The following is an 11,899-nucleotide window of genomic DNA, read 5'->3' as shown; positions in this document are numbered from 1 at the left end:
TATCTATATATATATATATATATATTACAGCAGTGGAGGATGTATGCAGTGGTGGACTTTTCTTTTTTTCATATGAAAGCATGGGTCAGATTGATTAGTTATGCTTTCTGGTACATGACTTTGCATCAGAAAAGAGGGTATCAGGATTTGTAGTGATGGGTTTATTAAAGTAGACTCACAGGTCAGCCTAGAGTGTGGACTAGTATTAGTCACATAGGCATCAATTTAGAGAACTAGCATTCTGGGGTGCCTTATAGGAGAATATCATTGGTGTGGGGTGTTGCGGTTATAAGATCCTAACCCAGAATTTATTTGTTTGCTTTCTTTCTTTAAACTGGCAGTGCCCATCACAGCTCTGAAAGAGGTGGTCCATTCTGTGGCTACATGCTCTACTCATTTGGACAGTTATTTCACAAGGAATTTCCATGGCCTCAAAGTTCGAGTTAAAACCCTTTTTGTCTTTTGTTTTATGGAAAAACAGAAAAAAAAATATTTTGAGACATCTGGAAGTTGTAAGACTGGAGCGAAAACCCAAGTTATTTTTAAAGACTCAAATACCTTTTGTTTAGTCTCAGTCTACTGTTGAGATGCTATGCTCACTGTTGCACTGATATATAGGGTTTTTGGTATCTAGAGGCAGCAATATCTAACTATACCTAAGAACTCTTGAACCTGTCTCTTAATCTCTGGAAGTGGGAACTGAAGGATGGCAGCAATCATAGTCTAAGACAGGGTTCTTCTGTCTCCTGTCATCCTGTCAGCTGGTAGCCGAGATAGGTAGCCTATGATGTACAAAGTGGGGCTTCTTTTTTTTTTTTTTTCACTGACAGTCAATATCTCAAGGTTTTTACTTTTGCAGGAGTTCCTCGGTGGCCCTTTTTACAATCTATTTTCCTGGGAATTCTCTGAAAGAAGAACAAGAGTTCAGAATTTAGTGTCTTATCAAACAGGGTTGGAGAATTTGTAAATCTTCAGGGTAACCTGATGCAGGTAGTTACTTGCTGTATCCTTCCTCTGGGTCTGTCCATTGAGAAGACAAACAGACCCAGAGGGGTCTGCAGAGGGGTTGACTTCCTCAGCTTCTTACCTCATGGAGGTTAATGAATGCACCTTTCAAATCCAGTACAGTGTATACCTAATTTTCTGGAAGAATCACTCTCATGAGACTCAAGATGTTTCAGGTTTCTTCATAGACAGGTGAAGTATATTCCAGAGTAAGTGACAGGGCAATAGGATGCCTGTCTCTTCAACTAGGAAACATGGACAGCCATTTCCCTTTTGATTCTAGGGTCATTGGCCATATTTTAGTCTGAACAAGAGTATCTGAACTTATTACTTAAACCATTATAGGGACTTGGTGTTTGGACAGTCCTGAGCTGTTATTTGCTGTTCATACTTCTTAGAAACTTTGTTCTCAATCTGCAAGGTAGTCCAACTGCATCTTTTCATTAGAGATAGAACTTTGAGCTAAGATATTCCTCCAACAGAAGTTAAGACACCAACATTTTTTTGGTTATCTATAATAAAACTGTATCTCATCATCAGATGATGAGAAATGATGGTGACTTTCAGTGTATGCAAAAGGTCTTTTCCTAATCGGGTTTCTGTAGTACCCACCCTTTGAGCTAACTTCCACATCTGGGACCTACCTATACCATTAAGTTATTTAAAACTTTGTAATTTCTTTTTAATATCTGGGGCAGACAGGGTGAGAAAGTAAATCTTTCAGCAGCTATATTTAATTATTCTAAAAATGACCTCATGAAAATTGCTTACCGTTTCCTTGGTCAGTGTTAGAGAGAAGAGACAATTTGTTCCATTCAGGATGCTTTGTTCTGCAGCATCTACCCCGCCCAACTTGTGGGCAGATATTCTTTTTTTTTTTTTTAAGAGAATGGTGGACTTTGAGTTTTCCAATTATAAGCATCATTGGTTGCAAAGAAGACCTAAATCATGGCAGAAGGAGTAAAACATATTTTTCTTCTCCAGGACTGTTTAGTGCAGGCAGGAGAAGAAGGAAATGCACATTGAAGGGAACTCTTTCCTCCTTTCTGTGTTCATGGGGCCTGAATGAGAGGCCTGGGCCCTCTTCAGCAGACAATACACATGGGCCAAGACTCACCCAGCACAACCCCCATGAACAAGAGTTACATGTTGAAAAATGGGAGCACTAGAGGATTAGAACAGCAGAGGTTTTTCTGGTTTCTCTGAGAAATCTAGCTGAACCAAACAGATTGAGGCCTCTGACAAGAGGGGGCTTGAGTCGTAAGGGCAGTCTTATATCAGAGAAAGTCAAGAAAACAACACAACACTGACTAAAACATAGAAAAATACTCAGACACAGACACACAGACACAGACACACACACACACACACACACACACACAAAGAACTAGGGGTGGCCATCAATTTATATAACATAACATGTGCAATCTGATGACATCCCACACAGATTCAGGACATTGGATCAACAGTTGCCTCTGACATATCATAGAGGTGACACACTTGGAAAACTGTTTAATTTATTACCTTTAGGGGTGAAGGATTCAGATCTCCCTGAAGTGTTAGGCAGCAATTTATCAAAGGGGGTCTTGAGAACCTGAAACTTAGGTTAGTCACCTCCTAGGAGCTCCTTAACCACCACAGTCTTTCCCACTCCTAGAGGACCTGAGACTCTGGGATCTCACACTCTGGTCACTGGAGATCCCAATGGAATCTCCAGAAATGTGTACTAGTTTAAGCCACTAGAAAGTCTTTATTAACTAGTGGTGGCTATACATTATGTTTGAGATTTCAGTGTACAATGGACTTTTTTATGGATGAGAATCTAAATAAAAAACCAAACAAAAAAACAAACAAAAAACCAAAAAATCCAAGGTCCTAGGTTGACATATTTCAAGTAACAAGATCAGTTAACCAGAAGCAGAACTATAGACACCAAAATGCAAGGCTAGTACATTTAGAGACTTTCCCAGGACTATGGACTTTGATTGATTAGGTCTTTGTTTTAGGCTTGGCAGGTGCTTCTGCCTACATGCTGAGTTTTATGTTCTAAATGGTATTTATATCATGGGGTCAGTTGTGCTAAGTTCTGGGGGCCTACTAATGTCTGGGGTTCTGTTATACTAATATATAGAAACATTGGTTTCTTGAACAATTTATAAATATTATTCTTATGAATTTTAGTAAGCTAAAATTATGTTCATAAATTTAATAATAGTTATTAATTTTAAACTCATTTGCATTCAACTTCTTGTAGCATGTGCTCATATTCTACTTTACCAGAACAGCTTTCATGTTTTTAGATACCATCATAATCCCTGAAATGAAATAATGCAGCTTTTCTCTCATATGCAGAATACAGAGGTGTTATATAAGAAGATACAGTTACACGAAACCTATTGTTTTGTATGCTTATTAGGAAAAATGTGCCTTGACACAGACTTTGCTCTGTGGACATAAGAACTACAATGAAGTGTGACTCAAACGAGGAAGAAACTCGTGGACATTAACCTAGCAGAGTTACAAAGCTTGGTACTGATATTGAGTTTAACCTTCAAAGGCATTAATGATGCATTTGCCAAAGGTTATGATTATTATTACAGTAAGTGTGTCAACCTGAGAAAAGTGAGCCAGATGGGACCTAGCACTGTGTGGGCAGCTCATGCATTTTTCAGATACTTCATTCCTCACAAGGAAGTTGAACGTGAGCTGTGATGTAAGTACAGGTGAAAAAGGCTAATTATGGAGGGCACTGTATTTCTGAACATCACTGGCTGTCCTCCAGTGGTCCATAAAGAACTTAAATAAGGCTGAATATTTTCTATTCCTGAATATAAATAATATCCAATAAAAGATGAATAGCTCATGATAAAAAAATAAAATAGTTCCAAGCCTGGTGGCTCAGTCGTACAGATTCAGGAAGCTTAGACATGTGGATTACGGGTTCAAGGCCTTGCTGGCCTGGAAAGTCAAGTTCAACACCGACCTTGACAACTTAATGATACAATAAAAAAAAAGGCTTAGAACATTGCTTAAAAATAGAGCAATTACTTAGCATTCATGAAGTTCTAATTCAACACACACACACACAAACAAACAAACGCATCCTACATACACACACACACACACACACAGACACACACACACACTTAATGAACAAATATGTATATAATTTACAAGTGATTAAATGTCTAAAAGGAAATAATCAACTTGCATAGAAATTGAATCCAAAACATTATCTATTTTATCCACATTCCTCAGGCTCACCTTCCTAGCCATCATCTTCCGTAAAATTCTCTACTTTCTCTCTTACCTGAGCACTACAGTCTCACTTAACTCACATCATTAAAACATAGCTCTGAATTCTTATGACAAAGGTTATACATATGCACTCCATCTGTCTCCTTCAAATTTTTTATATTAAACTTATTGAACAGTTTATGCATATCTTTATATGCTTTTCCTTAGGTTTAATACAGTTTTAAGGCAGCATGTCGTGCATGAAAATGTGAGAAATTCATTGCAAATAAAAAAACAAAAACAAAAACAAAAACAAAAAAACACTACTTGCCTCTGGGAAAGTCTAAGAAAGGCTTCCCGTTCAACAATTAGATCGTCTCCTACCTAATTTGAGACAAACATTTCTCTTGTGCTCATAGAACTGTAACACCTTAAAAATAATAATACATTAATTGAGTACCAAATTACAAAAAATTATCCTTCATGATCCTTGACTACATGATGGAGATGATGATGTTTCTCTATTAAAGCTTTTCTGATAGGAAGAATTCTAATTATCTGAGTAACATACCTCTTGAGTCAGTAGGATTACTTCCATAATTTTATCAGAGTTTATATTCCATTATTTAAATCCTAATTTTAGATATGTGCATGCAAACAAGATAAGCCTCTGGTTATCTGTTGAAGGCATTGTATTAGGACCAAAGCCTTCCAAGGTGGCAATACCTCCATCTGTTGACAGAGAACTAAATTTTTGGCAGGGTCTCAAAGTGAAGTAAATGAGCCTCTAAAGAGTCTGGATTATTTTTGTCTTTTAGCTAATAACGAGTATAAAAGACCTGTTCTGAAGATTTACAAAGTTCATCACAGCTTTCAAGAGTGTATCTGCTTTATTTTTTTTGCAGCAGGATTTCACAACAGTCAGATGGCTTGAGACACAGCTGGTATGCAGATGTTGTGTGTGCTCTTGTGGTGCAGCAACTATTTATTACAGCAGAGTTTACTAAATCCTACCTTGACTCTATTTACTATAAAAATAAATATGTGTTGTAAGTTGTAGTCGAAGTTTGCACAGGTACATTGTGAGAATGAGAAAAGTGGAATGTGTTAAAATAGTTATGATTTCAGGGACCAAAGGAAAAGGTTGAAATAAAAAAATTGAAAGTACATTCAATTTGTGGTGAAATAATTGTAAGTGGTCAGCACTCCTTAATCTGTCTCTCTCTTTTCTCAGTTCTTAGTATTACAAACCCTGACAATAACTCTTGAAGAAGAAAGAGGATGAGTTTAGGGCTTTCTCATAGCATTACCTGTAGTCTTCATAATAATTTTTACTCTAAACCTAAAACACCTAATGTAAAATGGTTTCAGCAATTAAGCCATTGCATCAATTAACTAGAAAGTTAGTGGAAGAGCATTTCAAAGTTCAAGTGCATAATGGAGACATTAGGAACACAGGGGTTTCTCGTCAGATCCCTCTGCCCTTATCAGACTTCGAGTAGTATTCCCGTTATATCTCTGAAAACTTAGAATCTATAACCATGTACAAGTGAGTAGAAACAATTAGTTAAAAACACAAATAAAAGCCTTTTTAACCTTCCCATAAAAACATGCATGTTCTCATAAGAGTATATAACTTATATTCCAAGTTGATCAAGGGTCAACTTAAGGTTCAGTGCCCTCAAGCATCAAATTAAGTGTAATGAGAAATAGTTTCCATAGTGTATTATGTTAACATGTTACAATGGCAATCTTAATATTTATTGACTTTACTCCAGCCTTTGGATTCATTGTACAGTAATTATGTCTATCTCCCCTCTTTCTCCTTTCACTTTCCCAATTCCCGATTGCTCAGAGTTCTCTGTTGGGCATTGTCCCTCTTAATCTTCATTTCTCTTTCCCATCGCTTTATCTTTGCTAATGATCATCATTTAGTTCCATAAGTGAGAAGACTGATTTATTATTTCCTTGTATGTATGAGAATGTGTAGTATATATCTTTCTGTGTTGATCTTATATTGCACAACATAATATTTCCACTTTTTCAAATTACTTTAAGTAAGAACATTTTATTGTTTCTATGGTTGAATAACATTCTATTATACATATATATGAATTATGCATACATATATACATACAGTACAGCTTTTCTATTTCTTCATTTCCTGAAGTACATTTGGGTTGATTCCATATTTTGACAATTGTGAAAAGCTCTATTGGATATATGAATATATTTTTAATATATATAATTTATATCTTTTAGGTACATATTTGAGAATGAACTTTATGGGTTCTTACCTAGTTGGATTCTTTTTGTTTTGTTGGTTGTTTTTTGTTTTTCAAGACAGGGTTTCTCTGTATAGCCCTAGCTGCCCTGGAACTCACTTTGTAGACCAGACTGGCCTGGTCAGAAAGTGAACTCAGAAATCTGCCTGCCTCTGCATCTCAAGTGCTGGGATTAAAGGCGTGTGCCACCATGCTCGGCTTCCTAGTTGGATTCTTGTTTACTTGTTTGTTTTTGAGCAAAGTACATGGTATATGTTATAATAGCCATACTGCCATTTGTCCCTACCATCACTCAGTGTAGCTTAAAGTCTATTCTTGTACTTTAAATTCACATTTAGAAAGAAATGTTATTCAAAATTTATATTTCTAGTGAATACAGAAATTCTACCAAATTGTATTTACCATATACAATAAAAATATTTTATTCCATTTTAAGTCTATATTGTCTTAACCAAATTGATTTATTATGTGACTCACTATCATCTCATCTTTTAAAATTTGAAAAATGCTAACTTGAATACATTAGCATTTATTTCCAGGAGCAAGTAATTTGCTCCAAAAGTTTTTGTAAGCCTGGGTGGTATTACATTACCAGAGGCACACTGTGGTAAAATGTCTTTTTTCACTACTTTCTTCATTCCTGGTAAGAAGTCTTTTTGTTCGCTTGTTTCTTTCCTGGGTTAACTAAATATATTGGGTCCCAAATCCATGAAAGTTATCAGTTGTGTTGTAAAATGATGTTTAATAATGTCCTGCAATTATGAATATTCAACAGAAAGAGCGAGAGAGAGAGAGAGAGAGAGAGAGAGAGAGAGAGAGAGAGAGGGAGAGAGAGAAGAAGAGAGAGATGGAGAGGTTATTGTAAATTAATTGTGCTAAGTATTTTATAGCAATATAGAATATTGCTATAAAAGTAGTTAATTATTTCTTGCAGTATATTTAATCACACTGTTAACCCCAAGATTGTGTTCTTCACTAGAAAACCCTGTTTCTAATTGTGGTGTGGTTCACCCTTAGTGCACAACTTGAATTGCAAGCAATGAAGGTAAAGTTAGATTGTAGAAGGAAGCCCCCATGTTTGAAAGTGATGTCTAATAAAGTGACAAAGTGACAAAATCAAGGAAAGGTTCAACAGAATAGGATATGTTCAACTCTCACAAGAAGGGAGGGGAAAGGAAAGCTAATTGGGGGTCAAAGAAAGGAAGTAGGCAGTTTTACAGGGAGAGCTTTACAGAGATGAGGTTCAAAGAGAGCAAGCTAGACACAGGTGAAGACAGGAAAGAGAAGGAACCAGAAGTTAGAACAGATTGACACCAGAGTTAGTTTGAAGCCAACGAGAGTAAATAGACAGGGTTTGAAAGAGAAGGTAGATTGAATTTAGCTTCGGGAGGAGATTCAGCCAGAATAACTGACTTGTAACATCCATTCAGTGTTCAGAAAAAACAAGAAAGGATGAGTTTATTCAGCAGTAATTCTCAAAGGCTGAAAACATTCTAGGCCTAGATAAGATTCTATGGAGGCTGGAAACTTTTAGGACTATGCCTAGCTTAGCAGACAGAGGCAGTAAGCCTCAGACATGACAATTATATCAGGCGAACAAATGATACCTAAACAATTAATAAACTAAAAATAAATGACATTTGCAGGATATGTAATACGTTTCTTTGAGGCAAAAACAATCATTCAGTGAATGGAAAAGAAAATACTTCGGTGTAAGAAAGTTAAAATACTAGACAAATGAAGTTATTATTTTTCTTTGTTTATTTTGTTTTTGTTTTGTTTTGTTGAATTTAAGTTGGCATTCTAAACAATATTCAACTTTAAAATATTAAATTATTTTTATTTATTATTCTTGTATGTCTGGGTATTTCTTAGTGTAGGCATGGAACAGGATACATATGCAAGGCAATGTTGAGAAGTGGGTGACTCTCTCTTCACCATGTGTTTTAGACATGAAACTCAAGTCATCATATGTGTGTGGCAATCACTTTTACTCACTGATGCATCTCACTTTATAGCCCAAAATTTCCAACTTTTAAAAGTAGAACTTGGCTGGGCTGTGGTGCATGTCTTTAATCCCAGCACTTGGGAGGCAGAGGCAGGCGGATTTCTGAGTTCAAGGCAAGCCTGGTCTACAAAGTGAGTTCCAGGACAGCCAGGGCTATTCAGAGAAATCTTATCTTGAAAAACCAAACAACAAAAAAAAACAAAACAAAACAACACAAAATTTCCTCTATCTAGAAACAATTGCTTCAAAGAAATATTGGTTCATTGCATATAGGGAAACCATAAAATTTCAGTGGAAGCAAACTGAAGAGATAGAAAGATAATGTGTTTCATTGTTTTACATATATATTTTTAAATGAATAAAATTATAGATTGTGATTATAGTCTTTCCACTGTCAAATTTACAGAAATTTAGAAGCACTGTACTCCAAAACTCTGAAGTATTGAAAACCAAAATGGAAAATAATTATTTTTTCCTAATTGCCAGCTTTAAAAGTCAATAAAACTGCAAGCTGATTACAGTTAGCATAGTGTTAAGGAGTAGCCTTTGCCCTCAACACTAAAGTATTGCCCTACAGAATATCCATTGAATTTCATTTCATTTTGTTTTAACACCCCAATTTTTCAATGCAGGTGAATAAATATTGGTACATTGCTTTGGAACAATAGGACAAGCAAATGAGCTATCATGTAATAAACAAATAGAGCCTAATCCATTTCTAATTAAAGAAAGAATAAGTACTGGGAAAGGCCTTCTTACTCGTAGAGTTCATGGGTTATTGAGTTCTAGAGTCCCTGAGCTATCTCAAATAAAGCCCTGATGTAATGACCATTATTGTTGTGTAAATATGTAAATATATGATTTTACGTTCTTCCTAATTTTACCTGTCAGAATAACTCAAAAAAATGGCTTTTTAAAAGTGCATCACCAAGCTTCAATTGAAAAGAACGATTAGTAGTTATGGTAGGCTTCTACTTCTACTATGTGAGATTTAAAAACACCCCACATTCCTGAAGAATATTCTTAGTAGTTATTTGGGGACAAATTTTATAGCTATATTACTGTTTCGTTGTGGTTGTGTTTGTTTGACTATTAATACCTACTTTAGCTCAAAAAAAAAAAGACTGGCAGTTTCTACACACAAAATAATATTTTTTTTTCATTTCACAGCCATGGAAACCCATATTTTAAAATTCATTTTTTGCTAGTAAGAAGCTTACAATCTTGTCTTTGAATTTAAAATTTCTTGCAAACTTGAAATTATTTCTAGTATTATTTCTTACTTTCATGAAATTATTTCTAGGATATACCAAAGTGTTTTCCTATACACCAGTGTGAATCTTCAGGCATATTCTTCCTAAAGAGAAAAAAATGTTTTATCCATCTGTTTATTAGAATTGCAGTAACTAGACAGCTCTATGGTTTGCAGATGCTGCCATGGCACATTTAAACAGTGACAGTGGCATGAAGAATGACTGTGAGTAAGGTGATCCTATAATTATGTTTCAAACTAGAAGCCTTTCAGGCTACAAAGGCCTACTAGTAACAATTATGTAATGGCCACGGGTGTAAACCAGTCTCAAGTAGAAGGTGTCCTAAAGTCATTTACTGTAAGAGTAGAAATAACTCTCAGGCTGCTTTGCCAAGGGAAGCCTTTCTTTATTAGAAAAGAAAGTTCTTCATTAGCATTCTGGCATCCAGCCTTCTTATTATATGCTTGTCCTTTGCTAAGGATTTTACATGCATCATTTCATTTTTGTTGTACAAAGCATATGAGGTAAACATTTTATTTTGATGAAGCTCCAACTCTCCATTACCATGCTCTGGTGTCTCACGCCCCTTTGAACTATATTATTCTTCCCTAAGTAGGGCACTCAAACAAAAGAAGAAATGAAAAGCAGTTATAAATCTTCCTTTCATGGGATATTTCTACAGCACTTGCTTCAACATCTGTGGGAACACTTACAAGGCTATAAGCCTTTGTTCATGCAAAGATGGTAAGGCACTAAGACAGTTTAGATGAGTGAGCAAAACTCACGCATCCTTATAATAAATACATTCACATATATTACTATTTGTGAGACACTGCAGTACACAATGTAGAAAACATCACAATTTTGACTTAAGTAACAACACACATCATTGAAAATGGTATAGGTAAAAAGAACTCCATTGGGTGGCACTATTATATTGGGAGAACAAGTATGGGAGGAGATGGAAGAGATGTGCAGAGGGTTAGGAAATTTAACAGAGGTGTATAGCAGTGGGAGATAGGGAACTGGGGGTAGCAACCAGAAAGTCCCAGATACCAGGAAAACAAGAGCCTCCCAAGGCCCCATGTGGATTAGTTGAAATATCCCACAAAAAGGGAAAGAGAACCTGTTGAGACCCTATCCAGAGGTTAGGCATGGCCCCCCTAGTTGAGGAATTGTGCCACCCACCCATCTCCAAAATTTTACTCCAGAATTGCTCCTGTCTAAAGGAAGTATAGTGACAAACAATGGAGCAGAGACTGAAGAAAAGGCCATCCAGAGACTGCCCCACATGGGGATCCATCCTACATGCAGACCCCAAATCCAGACACTATTGCAGATGCCAAGAAGTGCTTGTTAACAGGAACCTGATACAGGTCTCTCCTGAGAGGCTCTGCCAGAGCCTGACCAATACAGATGTGGATGCTCACCGCCAATCATCAGACTGAGCACAGGGACCCCAATGGAGGAGTTAGTGGGAGGACTAAAGGAGCTGAAAGGGCATTATCAGGCATCAATTGGAGGGTAAGCCCTTGGTTCTGTGAAGGCTTGATGCCCCAGTGAAGGGGAATGCTAAGGTAGTGAGGTGGGAGTGGGTGGATGGGTTGGGTTGCACCCTCATAGAAGCAGGGTAAGGGGGGATGGGATAGGACATTTGCAGAGGGAAAAACTGGGAAAGGGGATAACATGTGAAATGTAAATAAATAAAATATCTAATTATAAAAATTAAAAAAAACCCAAAGTGGTGGTTATGAACTGAAGAAAAAAAAAAACTATCACCTAAACATTATTTACTTATTTTTACCTGTGTATATGAAGATTTTGCCTGATATGCATGATGGCGGCAAAGACAAGAAGAAAGCTTCAGATGATTTCAAAGTGCTGATTGGGGTCTTCTGAAAGAGCATACTCTAAACTGAGCCATCTATCTTACTGCAAGAAATACTCACTAGAACATAAATAGCTAGTTGTTTGCAGTAGAGAGAGGGTAAGTATATGCTTGTATGGGTGTGGGAAGGAAGTCACCCATGCACAGATACACACAAACAGCAAGGGAGAGAGAGAGAGAGAGAGAGGGAGAGGGAGAGGGAGAGGGAGAGGGAGAGGGAGAG

This window comes from Mus caroli, chromosome 10 (assembly GCF_900094665.2).
Source record: "Mus caroli chromosome 10, CAROLI_EIJ_v1.1, whole genome shotgun sequence".
NCBI classification, from domain to species: Eukaryota; Metazoa; Chordata; class Mammalia; order Rodentia; family Muridae; genus Mus; species Mus caroli.
The sequence above is the reverse complement of the archived record's forward strand: the minus strand, read 5'-3'. Positions refer to the sequence as shown.